Below are 18,734 nucleotides of genomic sequence, written 5' to 3' on the forward strand. Positions count from 1 at the left end.
CACTGTCAAGGCGTATCAGCGACCACGTCTGTGATCGTTCGCACATACCCGCATTCCCACACACACTCTGGAAAACTGGGATAGACAGACTGAGTTGTTGTATTTGCCCAGACATCACGGTCTCATTTCTCAAAACAGGGTACACTGTTTAGATACCATCCATACCCTCATCAGGGGAACATCTGAAAATGTACAGTGTTGTCTTTAGAAGAAGTTATGTTCTAGTCTTAGTATTTTTGTCTTATTTTTCAGTTAAAAATCTACGCTCTTAACAATAAAGGTTCCAAAAGAGTGTTCTTCATGGAACCATCAAGGCCGATTAAGAACTTTTTTAAAGACTGTGAAAATCGTTTATACAACATCAGTTTACTTAAGCAACATTTCTATTAATTATTAATACTCATTTTAAAGGAATATATCTTTAATACCAGTGTATTTTGTCACAGACACATTTTTTCACTTGTTTTACATAATAAACAAGTTAAAGGTGCTCTAAGCTATGTCGGGTGACGTCACTTCTTGTTGACGTTTAAAGTATTGTCAAACAAAACGGAGGCTAGCTAGACCCTCCCTCCTCCTCATCCGCGCACTAACCCCCCAAATCCTTCTTGTCGGTTATTGGCTGGAACAGTTTGTTATGTTTCGTGGTGCGGGTTAGCCCAGTTTGTTTTTGTTGCTGTCTTTGGAGCCTGAGATGTCTGCAGAGACCGCGTTTTTTTACAGTGTGTTTAGGGGACAGGCAGCTAGCGGATAGTGAGGAGATGTTTGCTGTATGTGACAAAAAATGTTTTGACCTAAAAAACGTGTGACATCGCTTAGAGCACCTTTAAAAACAAGTGGAAAATGGAACAATACAGTAAATCGTGATTTTTTTAAAAGTTTTAGTAAATAAAGCAAACATTTTCAGAGAAAGAAAATACTATTTCAGTTTTCTATTTCAAAATTTCATGCTTAATTCAATGTGTTTACCATTTCTCTGCAATTATTTTTGAAGTTTTCTAGCAATTTCTGAGTGTTTCAAAATGTGTTTCAGAGTGTTTTTTTAAGGGTATATTTAAGGTACTCACCTTAATATCAAATCAATTTGAATTGATTATCATATTAATGTCTTATGCAGTGTTGCTTCTTCATTAAATCAATCTTTAAGGATTTTTAGATATTTTACTGGAAGGAAAAAAGGAAAAGTGTAGGCCTACGAATTAAAAAGTCATACAGTAAAGCCATTTAAAGTGTAAAGCAAGTGAACATTTTCAATTTGTTATGTTAGTCATAAGCAAAATGTTTATGTTTTTAACAGATTTTTACTACAGAATATTTATTCAGTAAATATGCAAAAACACGATCATTGATTAAATAGTTCAGTTAGGGGCTGTTCATTACACATGCGCTGCTTTCCCATTGTTTTTCAGTGTAAACATGCACAATAACAGGCGCTTTTGACTGTTGTGCACGTCTTTTGAGTCATCTTGCGCATGACATGCATCTAAAGATGGTACTTAAGTAAAAAAAAAGCCTCTCTAGATCTTGTGCTTTTTTTTTCATTCAACTGCCCATCTCACATTTTTTTTTCTGTCACTCAGAAAGGCTCTTTTCAACACACCCTCATGGCAATTCGACACACTGGCTGCATCAGAAATCGCATACTAATCTTCTACATAGTAGGCGAAAAACAGTATGTGACAAAAGTAGTACAGTATGTCCAAATTCACGTACCTGTATGACCTACTAGTTCCAGCGATATTCGGAAGTGTGCATACAATGGACACTTTACTATCATTTGTGAATGGCAATGAAGCGGTAGGTCATATGATAATGACAACATGGTGAATGTAGTACGTCCAGATTACATTCATACTACACATATTCATACTATATAGAACATACTATAGCTGTGGCAAAGTAATTGCTTATTCAAAATAAGTATGGGGTATGGGATTTCGGATGCAGTCTCTCTCTTTTCAACACTCGATCAACTCAATTCTTAAGTATTTTACGGTTTCAAAATTTTCTCCAATTTGTATGTTCTCATTATGAATTTATACATGATTTTTGTAATACATACAAATTTGCCACAAAATGGCTAAAATGTAAATGTGAGAAATGTTTGTAGTTTATTCCTAATAATCCCCTAATAGCTATAAAGACAGCAATATGCTTGAAAACCGAACCCTTGTGCTCAAAGACAAATGTAAATGCCAGTGGGACTCAGTGTAACGTTCACTTTGTGCATTTACGGTAGTTTTGAGGTACAATGAGAACTGCGCATGAGCGTTAGAGAGTGTCTCAGTAATAGAGTGACAGGTGAAGAGAAGAGATAACCGCTCTACTGACTTTTGTACACTTTCTTTTATTTCCTTTTATATTGTGAGCAGAGTTGGATGTTTGTTTGTATAGTTTTTCTCACTCGATCCCCATGTATGCGGACGAGTGTGACGCTTAAGTATTAAACACGGGGAAAATACGCCATCTCTCGTCTCTTGTGCATATTTTCCTCCGACACCTCCATTTCCATTTCCATCCATTTTAGGCAGCCACCTGGTCCCTAAAAATGAGTGTGTCAGAGAAAGAGCAAAAGATAAGAGATGAAACTTGCTGAGAGTCCAACTGTGCCGAGTGAAACTTGCTGGTCAGCCACAAGGTCTTGACCCTTTGACCCGCTCACTTTCTACCACACAGCAGATTGTCTCACACACCGGTCCGACAAGCAATTCCCTCAGTTGCAGGCATGTGTCCTGGGAAAAGGGAGATCCGACATCAGTGATGTGTACTGGAACAGTGTTGAAGACGGATGAGACAGCTGTCTGGGGCCGCCTGTCCCTGACTGTGTGGTATGTCTGGCAGTCAATGGTCCAAGCATACACAAGGACCCAGAAGATCTGACTGGGTGTCGCCACTTCAAACGTCTCTTTGCAATGATCATTTCCCAACTTCTAAAATGAGCAGAGCAGCCAATGGAGACTCAAGTGGAAACATTATACTTCAAGACTTCATAATGTAAACAGCATCAATTTTGAAGAATAAATGTTGGAAAACATGGAACTCATTGATTATTTTCATAAGTGTAGCGAATAATGAAAAATCTTGAAATCTTCATGCCAGGGGCCAGTGTATTATTTTTGACCTCTATGTTGACATTTACACCCATTTACAGAACATTATAAGCGAGAGAATATGATGTAAATAACAAGTTGTTAGTGACTCTTTATCAAGAACTGCATATACAGCACACATGTACCATGTGTAACACCCTGTGCCATAAAATATTATTTCATTTCCCTTTTTTACAGTCTGTTGTATAAGTATCTTTTGCTCTTCATTAATTTAAGAATATTATTTACACTACATTTCAAAAGTTTTGGGTCAGTTAGATTTAAAAAAAAATGAAATTAATAGTTTTATTCAGCAGAGGTGGAAGTTAAATAAGAGGTGCAAAATTCCTTTTCAACATTGACAATAATAAGAAATGTTTCTTGAGCAGCAAATCAGTATATTAGGATGATTTCTTAAGGATCATGTGACACTGAAGACTGTAAGAATGATGCTGAAAATCCAGCTCTGTCTCACGGGAACAAATTACTCATTCCTGTGATACATTAAAATATAAAACAGCTATTTTAAATTATAATAATATTTCACAATATTAATTTTTTACTGAACTTTTGCAACCTTGGTGAGCTTTAGATAGTTTTTTTTTAAATTAAAACAGTAAAGAACGTTAAGTAATATTACTAAACAATCATTTAATATACTGTATGCTTGGACTTGGCTAATTTAAGATTATCAAGCACATGTGAATACGGAGCGAGTTTGGTCAGAAACAAACGGCCCTGATTCGTACTTCATGCATCTGTCAACTTTAAGAGACAAGTCTGCTCATTTGTGATTCAAGAAAAGAAAGTTGAATGAAGAATTAAACTTCCACAGTAAATGATGCTGGATGCAAATGCAAATGTAACAGATGAGCTGTAGTGTTTCACTTGGACAGATTCTGGCATCCAAACGCTCATATCAAGCGCATGCTCATTTGTGCAGTCTATCTGTATCGGCAGCCCTAATGGATTCCCAGGCTCTGTCATTGCGCTGTAGGCTGTGCAGTCAGATGAGAGGTAAATTCGGGTGAGATACCTAGGATGACATCTTCCCTGACAGTAACAGGGAACTTGTGGATGACATGTCCCAGAATGCATCAGTTCCAACTCGTATTTTTTCTTCTTATACCTTCTCATTTTGAACTCAAATTGTCAGGATGCCACAAACACAGATAACACCATCTCATGATTTTTTTCTGTAAAAATAATTCATTTTGCTGGTGTCAAAAGTCTGCCAGAATTGTAGTGCAAATACTAAGCATGAAATGAAATGAAAGTGCAAAAAAGTACTATGAACTTAACAGCCATTCAGATCTACTCTGGATAAAGTGTTTTACTCTAATGATTCTGCCTTTCAAGTAGTACGAAGAAGTTGTCAATTTTAAATTATAATATTAATAATAGTAATTTTTAATTTCCGTAAAGTTTTATTTTTAGTATATCAAAATGTGTAATTGACTCTTTATCTATATATTTTACATATAGATGGTTTTATATATGGCTAGTAATTTAGATTTAAAAGATATATATATATATATATATATATATATATATATATATATATATATATATATATATATATATATATATATTTATTTATTTATTTATTTATTTATTATCAGTATTATTGATATGCTATTACAGTATTTATTAACGTTTGGAATTGGGCTTTATTTTTAAATTTTCTGTTAGTTTTATTTGACTCTTCATCATTTATATTTAAAATGATTATACATATACCATATTCACCTAGAATGGCTTCAGGGTGAGTAAATCATGGGCTAATTTTTATTTTTGGGTGAACTATCCCTTTAACGGCTATAACCATATGCTGATCAGAACCACATGTTGCAGTCATTTGACTCAGTGTTTGTGTTCTGTATGTGTCTGCATGTACTGTAAGAGGGCTGAGAACATTACAGACCCCCTAAACAGTCATTTGATGGTTAGTTTTAAGTAAACTGCTGCTGCGCATTACATGGCTGATGCAACACAGTGAACACATGGCCCTCGCTCATGAACCCACAGCCAAGCTTTTGTAATATACAGCCTTTGGCCTAAATGGTGAAAAACACAATATGATTTTTGACAGATTTATCTTTATCACTTTGCCAAGAGGGAAACGACAGACAGATCCGAAAACAGGCCAGATGTGAGCACACCATGGCTCCAGCTACACATAAAAAATAAATAAATATTATTTCCTCATATAGTACTGAAAAGAAGCTTAGCATCCAGTACAATCACTGAAATGACTTCTCTCATGCTGGTTTAATACCTCCAACAACCCACGACAACATCTACTTGAAGAGTACTTTAGATAATGCATCCAAGCATTCAGATTTGATTTGCAGCAGGACCAAACTGCAGACACAAAAGAATTAGATCACTCCTGTGGGTGTGTGTAATGTTGATGGAGGAGCTCGGAGATGTTCAGTATTGAGGTTTGTGTTGTGCTGAGTGCAGTGGGTTTATCAGAGTGCAATTTTATGCTATTTTTTAAATCATTTCAAACCTGTAGATAATTTTAGCCTCAGATGTGCTATCTTTACACGGCAAAGGATGCTTATTATTTTTTTACACATATTTGTTGATTCTCAAGGGCAGCCGAAAGGAAATGTGCAGAGCATCATGACAACAGCAACATTTAATTTATGAAAAAAGATTCTCCTGTACAGTACTGCAATGAGATTACATTGAGAGTGATGAGTTTTGCTAAATTAGCATAAGTTTCCAGGTTCTTTTAATTAATCTGTCTTCCTCTGTAACAAAAGTACACTTTAGCATACTTTAGTAATTCTTTATGAAAAAATATACTTAAGTGTGAACTAAATGTCTTTTTTTTAAAACTGTGAACTGTGCTCGAATACCAAATTCTGCAATTAAATACCAGTTTCTCAATATAAACTCAAGCATTCCTCAAATATAAAACACTGCCATAATAACAACCTGAGAGGCTTTTTGAGTGGAATATAAAAGAGAGCGTGTTTGATTAGGAAGCTATAGATTGGAAATTGATTTGAACTTTATGTCATAACACAGTGAGGACAGACACATTATGTGCCTCAAGCTTTTATACGTCAAAATAACTCAAATAGAGGTGTTGAATGGGATAAAAGTATCCAGGAAATGGGATGTGGAGTGACGGTGCAACAAAATGGGTCACGGTCGTTGAGTAACAGGGTGAATTGGGCATCTCGTGCTTCATTCACTTCCATTCAAATGCAGGAGAACAGAAATGAAAGAACACACGAAGAAAGCTTGTGTTCCTCAATCGTGAACTGTTTCCATTTATTCTATATTATAATTAATTCATGATTTATTTATCATTTACGAATTATATAACAAAAATAGTTCCAGTCTGGACTCTGGAATTCCTCTATAACTGTTTGCGTATTCCAGAAAGATTGTAAATCTGTGTAATAGTGGTGGGGACGTTTCAGTGACACTTTTTGTAGTTCACATCCTTATGCCAATATGGAAGCCAATTTTTGCCACATAACAAAATAAGAAAAATCACGCTTTTATGACATATATTTATATATATCATATATATGACATATATAGTCAAAATTATGATTTAGTACGTCAGTTTTATCCCAATTATGGGATAAATATCCCAATTATGAATCTAGTATCTCAAATTTGACTTTATTTCTGAACTATTTGTCATGACTTTTTCTCATAATTTCTCCTTTTGTCATAATTTGTTCTTATAATTATGACAATTTCATGACTTAGTATCTCAATCTTAATTTTGTATGTCATATTTATGTCTTTTATGTCATAATAATGATTTACCAAAGCATTTTTTTCTTATATGGCACAAATTGGCTTCCATATTCCTGTAGGTGGCAACTTTTCTTGTTGGCAAATTACTGTCTTTGAATCCATTCAATTCAACCGATTCATTGATCTTCTGATTTACCAATTTAGAAATGAAAAAAAGATTGAGTTATTGAATCATTTACTCAACTACACTGATTCGTACATTAACAAAACACACAACGGTTTAATCTTCGTTGGCTTTGTTAGGAACTATTTTTGTTTGTGGAGCAAAAATAAACAAAGTAACTGGCAATATTGTTGTAATATAGTTGCACACATATTTCAATAATTAATTTCTTGTCTATTGAACTATTAAATAAAAGCAGCTGTGTTACCTTAAAGGCTACTGAAACTCTAGGACACGTCATGCGTGCAATCAGCGAAAGGGGAAAACACAATAGTTAATTTATGGCAATGGTGACAAGGTCCAACAGGCAGCAGGTGTGCTGTGTAACATGCTGCCAGCAATGTTCCATTTATGAGTCTCTCTGCCTATATTTCATAACCAAGCGCTGAAGTTAAGGGGCCTAGACCGATGTTGACTGAAGGGAGGAGGTCTCTCCTACACACACACACATGCTGAATCTATTCTGGAATAATATATTGCAGTGGTTTTAAGGTTAATTTTCAGGCTTCACATAGTCACTGAAATGCAAACCGTTTGATGCCAAATGAACAAATGACCATCCTGAAACATCATTGTGCATGTCCATGAGCCTCCCATTGAGTTTTCTCTAAATTAAAATCTGTCGTCTGAAAGGGCTGACCATGTAACCTGTTGAATTTCAAGTAAATGACTCATATCAGCCAGGTCCCCATTGGAATTTAACCGTGTCTGCAATTCAGTAATGAAAACATAAGTTGTGTGTGGTGAAGAGTTGTGTTTCACGCATTGTGACAATGAAACATAAGCTAGACGGTTTAATCAGCCCGAAACACTGAATCACATGCAGAGAAGAGGCCAGCTATATCAGCACTGCTGCAGCTGTGCGTCCACATGTGTGTGTGTGTGTGTGTGTGTCCCACTGAGTGGCTAGACAGCAAATCCCGCACTTGTCTTGGCTATAAGTACTCTTTAATCCAATGCTACAAGTGGGAACATGATACAATAGACAGAAAAGTTTAATAAAAGTCCTACTTGAAGTAGGGGGGAAAGAGCTCAAATTAGATCTCTCAATATCTTGTTGTTTCTCCAATAGTCACAAATTAGATTAAATGGAGAGGAAACTCTTCTGCTTAGATGTGTCTCTTGAGAAAAAGGTCCTAGTAATCTCAAATGAGCCTCCTCCAGAGTTTCAGAAGAGGTCTTATTAATGCCTCACAATGTGCTGCCCTGCCCATATGAGAGAAAAATCCCAAATGAGAAAACTGTTTGAGTTTCCCTCTTCTCAGCCCTAGTAATCTCACATATAAGCTTCCTCTATAGAGTCCTGATTTATTTAATAGAGTTTCAATGTCTAAAACATTCAAACATGGACATGTTGACAGCATTTTAAACAAAATTATATAGGCTACATACTGTAACAGTTATGTCTTCATTTAGTTTGTCTTGTCTTGTTCAGTTCATTTGCCCTCGTTGTGCATCTTGACCATTCACACCAGTTTCTGATCTCCCTGATTCTCCCTTACATAGTCTCCCTGTTCTGTTCAGTCCACCGTCTGTGATTGTATGTGTTACTCTACGAGTACTCTTCGGCTTCCTGGAATAAATATCACTTATTTGGATTATCTTCGTCTTCGTGCTCTCTTGTTATCCGCCTTGTTAGCAATGTGACACATACACTGCAATTCAAAAGTTTGGGGTCTGTAAGATTTTTGAATGTTTCTGAAAGAAGTCTGCTCACCAAGGCTGCATTTATTTGCTCAAAAATACAATCCTGTTACAATTTAAAATAATTGTTTTCTATTTGAATATATTTTAAAATGTAATGTAGGTGATGCAAAGCTGAATTTTCAGCATCATTACTCCAGTCTTCAGTGTCACATGATCCTTCAGAAATCATTCTAATGTGATGATTTGCTGAAACATTTCTTATTATCAATGTTCAAAACAGTTCTGTGTGCTGCTTAATATTTTTCAGGATTCTTTGAGAATAGCGAGTTAAAAAGAAAAGCATTTATTTGTAACAGAAATCTTTTGTAACATTATATATCTTTGTCACTTTTGATCAAATTAATGCATCCTTGCTTAATAAAAGTATTATACTTTCTTAAAGCGTAAAAATCTTTTAAACAATCTACTTACATTAAATTTTAATTATAAATATATTTGTTTAGTAACCTTCGACTATCATATTTTAAACTATTTTATTCTTGTCAATGTCTTTGAAAAGTCTTTGGATAATTCAGATATTTTTGATATCTATATACTTCCCTTCATTTTAAAGTTTATTCTTGTGTAAAATGATGGTAACCTTCAAAATGAATTGAATATGACACCAGAAATGACACAGATTAGATCAACGTGATAGGTAAATGTGAAGGCTTTGAACATTGAATGAATCATGTCAAAGATTAAATAAAAGGAATCAATATTCTATTAGCCTAAAATGATTTGTAAACATTTGCACATCCCCAAAGCTATTCATTCGTAAAATCCGTTTCAATGTCAACGCAAACGTATGTGCTCTAGAACCATACCTTACATATGAACACATCTAATATTTTATTTGTGTCTATTTTATTTCTCTGAAAGGAGTAAAATTCAAAACCATCTTGTTATGGAAGTAGTATATGAGATTTTTTTTTCAGTAAAGCATCCTGGATAATACTTAATCCACAAAGTAAGAGTGAATCCACAAGTAAACTCAAAGAAATAGTTTATCTTTTGAAAAAAGTTTTTTTGCTTGTCCACTGACACGTGCTCTTCTCGTCTCTTCATCCAGTGACTCATCCTAATGATGTTGCTTGACGTTTGGGTTTCTACAAGTCTATAAATACCCCCCCATCATCATGACAGGGCACATCTACCGCCTGCGCCTAAGGTGAATGCTAACATGTTTAATGACGGGATAACAGACGGTAGGAGCATGGCCCATGTGCTCCCTCCGTACGTCCCAAAGAAGGGTGCAGAGGACACCAGTAGCCTGCGAGATCGCACACGAGGTGTTAGAGCAACAGCCCAGAACCTCCGCATGCTCTTCCAGTGTGTAATTGGGTGAATTGTAACCGGCTTATCTCTCCGTAGCAGAGAGCTCATTACCAGCACGCTGCAGTCGCTAGCATTCGCCTCAGCGCCGTGACAGGCAGAGTGCCACCTCCGCCCACTAGACTGGCCCTTATGCTAATTAATTAACTCCTGAAGTAATTATGAATGCTTCTGCCACGATGCAACACATCAGCAGCAGCAGTGGATTGGCTGAGCGATTGTTTAGTGAGGCCTGTTTTCTGGCTGACACGAAGGATAAAGCTAGTTGAAGTCAGTGGTTAAATGAGCTTAGCGTATGGCCGTCAGTCAGATCACTGGCTGTAATGAGCTCGTGGCAAGACGTGGCACCCTGTTCTGAAAGTGCCAGGCCTTGCATTACTTAAGTCTTTACATGAATTTTTTTAAGACATTTATGACCCATGTCTTTCCTTAAAAAAAAAATCAAGTTATATGGAATCTTTAATACTGGCGCTTAAAATCCACTCTTAACACTCTTATAAGTTTATTTCATTTGTCTACTAACAGTCCAAATGTGAAGACACATGAATCAAAGGAGAATATTAATTTCTTTCTATGCGTAATTATAAACAAATGTTACTTATCCCACATCCCAAATCATCATTGTCAACATCAACATTTCATAAATACACAAAATTAAAAAAATATTTTCACACTTTTTGCATAAGTTGACAAATTACAGCTTGATGATGCAATTGAAATTAATAAAATATGCATTCTGTATAACTCTTGATTTTTTTTTATTCTTGATTTTCCTTCACACATCAAAAATCTCATATTTCATCTTAAGCTATTCACTGAGAATGTGGTCTCCTTGGTAACCAAATATACTTTTCATATAACTTTATTAGTGGGTAAAACGAGTTCAGAACTTGTACAAAAATGTACACTATGATTCAAAAGTTTGGGGTCAGTTCTTTTTTGTTGTTGAAAGAAATTACTTTTATTCAAGGATGCATTAAATTGATCAAAAGTGGCATTAAAATATTATTAAAGATTTATTTATATTTTTGTTTTACATTTATTTTATGAGGTCTGCATTTTTTGCCACCCTGTTAACAAAATTTGTTAGAAATTTTTATTTTCTGACAATAAATATTACATAAACATCAAAATTAAAAAAACAATGATTACGAGGTAACGGTAGAAGGAAATTCATATGTCTATTCAGAATTGATTATGATGTTACATAAGACTTCTATTTTAAATAAATGCTGTTCTTTTGAACTTTCTAACTAAACTTAACTAATCTTGAAAAAAATGTATCATGGGTTCCACAAAAATATTAAACAGCACAACTGTTTTCAAAATTGATGATAATAATAAGAAATGTTTCTTGAACAGCAAATCCGCATATTAGAAGGATTTCTGAAGGGTCATGTGACGCTGAAGACTGGAGTAATATATATTTTAAAATATATATTTAAATAGGAAACCCTTATTTTAAATTGCAATAAAATGTCACAATATTACAGTTTATGATTAAATGCAGCTTTTTTTTTTTTGCATAAGAGACTTCTTTAAAAAAAAATCACTCTTTGTTTGTATTTATCAGTTTACATACAACCAATTACATACAGCTGTCCATAATTGACTTGTGCTAGATGCTAACGATAGACAGATGAACTATTGATGAACTATTATGAAGATTGGCAAATAGTTAAACACACCACTACCTTAACCGTTCCATTTATGTCACTCACTATGACTCAGCAACCCTCCATTTGTCATTTAACCCTCTGTCTGTCAGAACTGTTGAGTTCACAGTTCAGATTCTACTCCGGCAATTTTGTGATCTAGGATTACAACTTCCTGCCCTATTCATATCTTGCTAGTGGAGTGGAATGATTCCACCGGCCTCCAAACCTGCCGCAGGTTTCCAGCCGAGTGGGACAGTTTCCCTGTCAGCAGCAGATGCAGCGTCCTGAGCTATCGCTAACAGCACCTGTCTTTGCTGAGCTACACAAGTACCTGTGATCTACAGACCACCACGAGCTGAGAAACCACACTGATCTCTCCGAGATTTCACTGACTCAGTGTCATTCCATTACACCAAAGCCAGTCCGTCCAATCTGATCTTCAGAGAGGAGAATGATTGCTTTAGCTTCGTCTTACTTAGGCACTTCTTACTGACATGGGTGATAAAGCTTCAAAAGTTGTCCACTCAGCTTTCCTGGCTATTCGCAGGCAACGGCCCCCACAGTTGTGTGAAGTGCAGGATGTGTGCTGCGGCGAATGAGTGTTTATTAGATTCTCTCCACGTTAAAACACACTTCATCAATCACTCACTTCCTGTGCTCAGTTTCTGCAGCCCTGCCGGACCTCTCGAGACTTCCTGAACGGTCCTGATTGCAGGAAAGCACATTAACTTCACTCAGCACCACAGATGTAATGTGAGGATATACTCAGATGTGTATCTGATGATAACCTCATATTGGAATACAAAACAATACTTCATATTGTCTTAAACAAGTTCGCCCCGGCTGGTAGAAACTGTAACTACACTGTTAAGGGGGCGCGAGGCGTCTTTCTCCATTGTTGGCCAGACTGTAAAGCCGAACAGTGCAAATAACTAAATGAAACGAGTTAATTTCACTCAAATAGTATTAAATGTTCATTGTATTTGATAGAAAAAGTTATGTGAACTACATAACTGAATATATTTTGAGGAAGTTGAGTTCCATTGGCGTCAGTAGGAAGCTTCTTTATGTTTTTTATCAAGGAATCATGGTCAGTGTTTTGTTTTATGCAGTGCTCTGCATGGGATGTATTATCACTGTAGATGTAGATGTTAAAAATAGGATTAATAAATTGATTAGAAAGGCTAGTTTGGTTGTTGGCCTTAATCCTGATTCACTTGAGGTCATTGTGGAAAAGGGAACAAGGGCAACATTAAAAATGATTCTGTTTTACAAAGTTGATCCACTGCAATGTATCTTTAGTGGACTTTAAAGCTCATAGTGGAAGATTAGTAATCAGCTTCAGTGTTCTACAGAGAGATTTAGAAGGTCTTTTATTCCTACTGCAGTTAGGTTTTTTAGTGAAGTTTTGTAATTTTTTGTATGTACTCATTGTTGTTGTTTTTAATGTTCAATTGTCTATTTGTGTTGTTTGTAACGTGCAATGGTGGCAAATGATTTTCCCCTTACAAGGATTAATAAAGTTATCTAATCTAATCTAATCTAATATTAAGCTGAATTTAAAATTAATGAGTTGCAGCAGATCTAGTTCCCAGCATGCTTTGCGGCAGACTGTACAAGGAGAAAGAATTTTGAATTTAATGTTTAGTAGGATATGGATACCATGACATGTGGAAATATATATAAATATATATCATGGACACGAATTCGTTCTCTGGTTTTAGTAAACAGTGGTGATGATTAACTAATTCATTTATTCATTAAAGTTAAATCGTGGCCACAAATTTGTTCCCACAATTTACTAATCTCTTCCCTTGTTGTATAAACTTGTTTTGATTTAACTAAAACAAGGCAACGAATTATTACAACGTGGCTGTGATTTGTTAAATCAAGGGAACAAATTAATATATTGTGTGCACGATTCACTTAAAACGAGGGAGCAAATTTTTAAAACATGCAGATGAATTAGTAAATCTTAATATTTAAAATAAGCTGTTAAAATTTGCATGTTTGTGTAGTGCAAAAGCAAAATTTAAAGTTTTATTACTAACTAAAAGTTTTAGGGTTTACAGAGCATTAAAAATGCTAACGGACAGGTATAATGGACCTCCTTGGTCTCAAATGACTATAACAATCATGTGTCTTCACCTCTAATAGGCCATTATAATGCTTATAGGATTAAAGGGTCAAGTTCACTTTGCCTCTGAGTGGACAAAGACTATAGGGAACATACATATACAAACACACAATATACACACTCACACACACACTATGACTCACTTGTCAGCTCATATTAAGGCACACAGATTTTCTGCCTTGTAATGAGTGAGTAACATGCAACATTCACACTACACCCTCACTGACCCTGAGGGGCGTCTGTACAGTTGAGATCACAGTGCTTAAACTCAAATCAGTTTTAAGCACGCAAACCCATGTCTCGCTGTATTTACATCTCGGAAAGGAGTTTTTCTTTTTCAACAAGATAGATTCTTAACCTTCAGAAAATGTTGATCGTCAGTTTTGTTTTACATTTATTTTTATTAGGTCTGCATTTTTTGCTACCCTGTTAACAAATTTGTTAGAAAATTTTATTTTCTGACAATAAATATTACATAAACATCAAAATGAAATAAGCAATGATTAAGAGGTAACAGGGTTAAAAGAAATTAATACTTCAGAATTTATCAAAAATTACAGTAAAGACATTTATGATGTTACATAAGACTTCTATTTTAAATAAATGCTGTTCTTTTGAACTTTCTATTCATTAAAGTCCCACTGAAGTGCCTTGAAACGCGCAGCATTATTCAATGTGTTGACGTAATCTCCACTGAAACAGGAAGACAGGGCAGGACATATCGAACAGCTCCTCCCCTTTTTAAAAATAGCCAATAGCGTTTAGCGTCTATCACAGTTCGGCCAGAACCGTTGAGCTCGTTGAAGCCGCTGTTTCCTCCTAATCTCCTCCATATCGCTTTAAAATATGAATGAATTTATATATTCATTCATTCATTCAATCATTCATTTAAATTATAACATTCTGTGCAGAATTCAAGTCTGTCCGATACGTTTTGTGGTCAGACTCGCGTATGTCTCTGGACCGGAGCAGACTGTGTGTGCGCTGCGGCGGTTCGCGGTACACAAACGTGAAACCAGACTTCATTCGCCCCAATGGAAAGCACATTTTCGGAATTGTTCCCTACCCCTTATATAGTGCACCATGTGCCATTCACCATATAGAAAATAGTAAATGTGTGAACAAGTGACCGATTTCAGCCACAGCTTCAGTGTCTATTTGGGGGTGGGACCCTGTAGATTCTAGAGAGCATTTGATTGGACAGAAAATCTGAGGAGAAGCTGCAGAGTGATGTCATCAAAATTATAGATCCATATTGGAGAAAGTGCAGAGAAAATTTAAGTTTTGAATGCTTATATCTTCTAAATGCGAATTTTGTCATTGTTTTGGAGCACTCTAGCTCATAGAAAACCATAAGACTAACGTGTTCTTGCTAAAAGCTTGATTAGTCAGAAATATTTCCTGAGCATCAAATCAGAGTATAAAATGATTTCAGAAGGATCATGTGATAATGAAGACTGGAGTAAGGGGGTGTTCATGCGCAAGAAGGACATGTTTGAGCATTGCGCCTAACGTCTTTGGCAGCGTCTCGCGTATGACACGGCTTTCTAAAAACAGCTTCTTTAACTCTAAAAACGCATTCTGTGAACTGGCCCTAAAGCCTGCTGAAAATTCAGTTTTGCATCACAGGAATAAATTAAATTTTAAAATATTATAAAATAATCGAAAAGAGTCATTTTAAATTGAAATAATATTTCAAATTACTGTTTTACTGTATTTTAATCATAAAATCATAATAAATGCAGCCTTGGTGAGCATAAGAGACTTCTTTGAAAATAAAAATTTACCGACCACTGAATTGTGAACAGTAGTGTAAATCAAAGATAAATATTACACTAAACACATTTTATATTTTAATAAAATATATATATATCCCTTTTAGAAACGGGTTCAGTTTGGACTCTGTGCAAGCGGACTATGAGTTTTTGCCAAGTGCTGCTGGCGCAGACCTGAAGGATCTGACTGAATGCACTGGCCCGACTGGCATCCTTGAGCACATTCCTAAAGCTCCTCCAAATGCTCCTGAGGCAGAGAGCCCAGAGTCTCATCGCATCATCAATACACAGATCACAACCTATGGATTAAAATGCTAAGCAACGATTTTTATTTTATTTAAATTTTCCTCTAACATAAGAAAATACAGCACTGATAAGAACAACACTGGAGAGCAATATCTGTGTAGTTCCATCTCTAAATGCAACTCCTCTTCCTCCATGCAGTTTCTCTCACTGCACTCTAATTCATCAGAATTGTCTCTGGAGCACAGCCAAGTCCTTCGGGTAATGCTGCTGCAAGCTTCACTACACATCATTTTTTATCTGTATTTTAGTTTTTCACAAGAAGCACAGGGAAAGAAAGAAAAATAATGTGTGGAAAATTGCTATACATGGGGGAGGGATGGGGTGTAGTGCTGAGATTGCAGTTGACGTGAATGTTTCCAAGAGGCTCTGGGATGTATGGTCATTATTAAGGGTAATAAATGATGTAGTTTTAGGTGGATTGCAGCTTTATTTCAGAGAAATTGGCCTGAAGCTTGAAAAACAGAACAGCCAAAAAATGTGTTTGGCATAATGAACTTAATGCCTTTTGGGGCTTTAATGTTTCTGTATTTTATTCATGAAGCAGTTCAAAAGCAAATCTTCATCACACCCCCAAACTTATCACGTTTCTAGTATCTGTAAAGCCGCATTCTTCCATCTTAAAATATATCTAAATTACGTCATATTTACGTTTACGTCAATGACAATGCGGAACAATTAGTTCATGCGTTCATGACATCAAGGCTAGATTATTTTAACGCTATTATGGGTCGCGTTGCCCTGCACGCTTAATAAATAAACTACAGATGGTTCAAAACGCAGCAGCTAGAGTTCTTACCAGAACCAGGAAGTATGACCATATTAACTCGGTTCTGTTGACACTTCATTGGCTCCCTATACATCGTATAAATTTTATAATTTTGCTGATTACTTACAAAGCACTAAATGGTTTAGCTCCCCAGTACTTGAGCGATCTCCTAACGCATTATAGTCCTTCATGTCTATTGCGATCTCAAAATTTCGGCCAGCTGATAATACAAAAAAATACCTTCTCAAAAAATTAGCATATTGTGATAAAGTTCATTATTTTCCATAATGTAATGATACAAATTAAACTTTCATATATTTTAGATTCATTGCACACCAACTGAAATATTTCAGGTATTTATTGTTTTAATATTGATGATTTTGGCATACAGCTCATGAAAACCCAAAATTCCTATCTCAAACAATTAGCATATTTCATCAGACCAATAAAAGAAGTGTTTTTAATACAAAAAAGTCAACCTTCAAATAATTATGTTCAGTTATGCACTCAATACTTGTCCGGGAATCCGTTTGCAGAAATGACTGATTCAATGCGGCGTGGCATGGAGGCAATCAGCCTGTGGCACTGCTGAGGTGTTATGGAGGCCCAGGATGCTTCGATAGCGGCCTTAAGCTCATCCAGAGTGTTGGGTCTTGCGTCTCTCAACTTTCTCTTCACAATATCCCTCAGATTCTCTATGGGGTTCAGGTCAGGAGAGTTGGCAGGCCAATTGAGCACAATAATACCATGGTCAGTAAACCATTTACCAGTGGTTTTGGCACTGTGAGCAGGTGCCAGGTCTTGCTGAAAAATGAAATCTTCATCTCCATAAAGCTTTTCAGCAGATGGAAGCATGAAGTGCTCCAAAATCTCCTGATAGCTAGCTGCATTGACCCTGCCCTTGATAAAACACAGTGGACCAACAACAGCAGCTGACATGGCACCCCAGACCATCACTGACTGTGGGTACTTGACACTGGACTTCAGGCATTTTGGCATTTCCTTCTCCCCAGTCTTCCTCCAGACTCTGGCACCTTGATTTCCGAATGACATCCAAAAAGTACTTTGGACCACTGAGCAACAGTCCAGTGCTGCTTCTCTGTAGCCCAGGTCAGGCGCTTCTATCGCTGTTTCTGGTTCAAAAGTGGCTTGACCTGGGGAATGCGGCACCTGTAGCCCATTTCTGGCACACGCCTGTGCACGGTGGCTCTGGATGTTTCTACTCCAGACTCAGTCCACTGCTTCCGCAGGTCCCCCAAGGTCTGGAATCGGTCCTTCTCCACAATCTTCCTCAGGGTCCGGTCACCTCTTCTCGTTGTGCAGCGTTTTTTGCCACACTTTTTCCTTCCCACAGACTTCCCACTGAGGTGCCTTGATACAGCACTCTGGGAACAGCCTATTTGTTCAGAAATTTCTTTCTGTGTCTTACTCTCTTGCTTGAGGGTGTCAATGATGGCCTTCTGGACAGCAGTCAGGTCGGCAGTCTTACCCATGATTGCGGTTTTGAGTAATGGAACAGGCTGGGAGTTTTTAAAAGCCTCGGGAATCTTTTGCAGGTGTTTAGAGTTAATTAGTTGATTCAGATGATTAGGTTAATAGCTCGTTTAGAGACCATTGTCATGATATGCTAATTTTTTGAGATAGGAATTTTGGGTTTTCATGAGCTGTATGCCAAAATCATCAGTATTAAAACAATAAAAGACCTGAAATATTTCAGTTGGTGTGCAATGAATCTAAAATATATGAAAGTTAAATTTTTATCATTACATTATGGAAAATAGTGAACTTTATCACAATATGCTAATTTTTTGAGAAGGACCTGTAAATCGACTGCTGGTGGTAGATCCTTTTCCTATTTAGCACCTAAACTTTGGAACAGTCTTCCTCACATTATCCTGGAAGCAGACACACTCTGTCATTTCAAATCTAGACTAAAAACACATCTATTTGACCTACCATACACATAACACATTATAAACTTCTATAATTCAATATTAGGCTGCATAGATTAGGTCAGTCGTAACCGG

The sequence above is a fragment of the Siphateles boraxobius genome, unplaced genomic scaffold (assembly GCF_051911475.1).
Source record: "Siphateles boraxobius isolate OS27281-9 unplaced genomic scaffold, OSU_SipBor_1 6, whole genome shotgun sequence".
Lineage (NCBI taxonomy): Eukaryota > Metazoa > Chordata > Actinopteri > Cypriniformes > Leuciscidae > Siphateles > Siphateles boraxobius.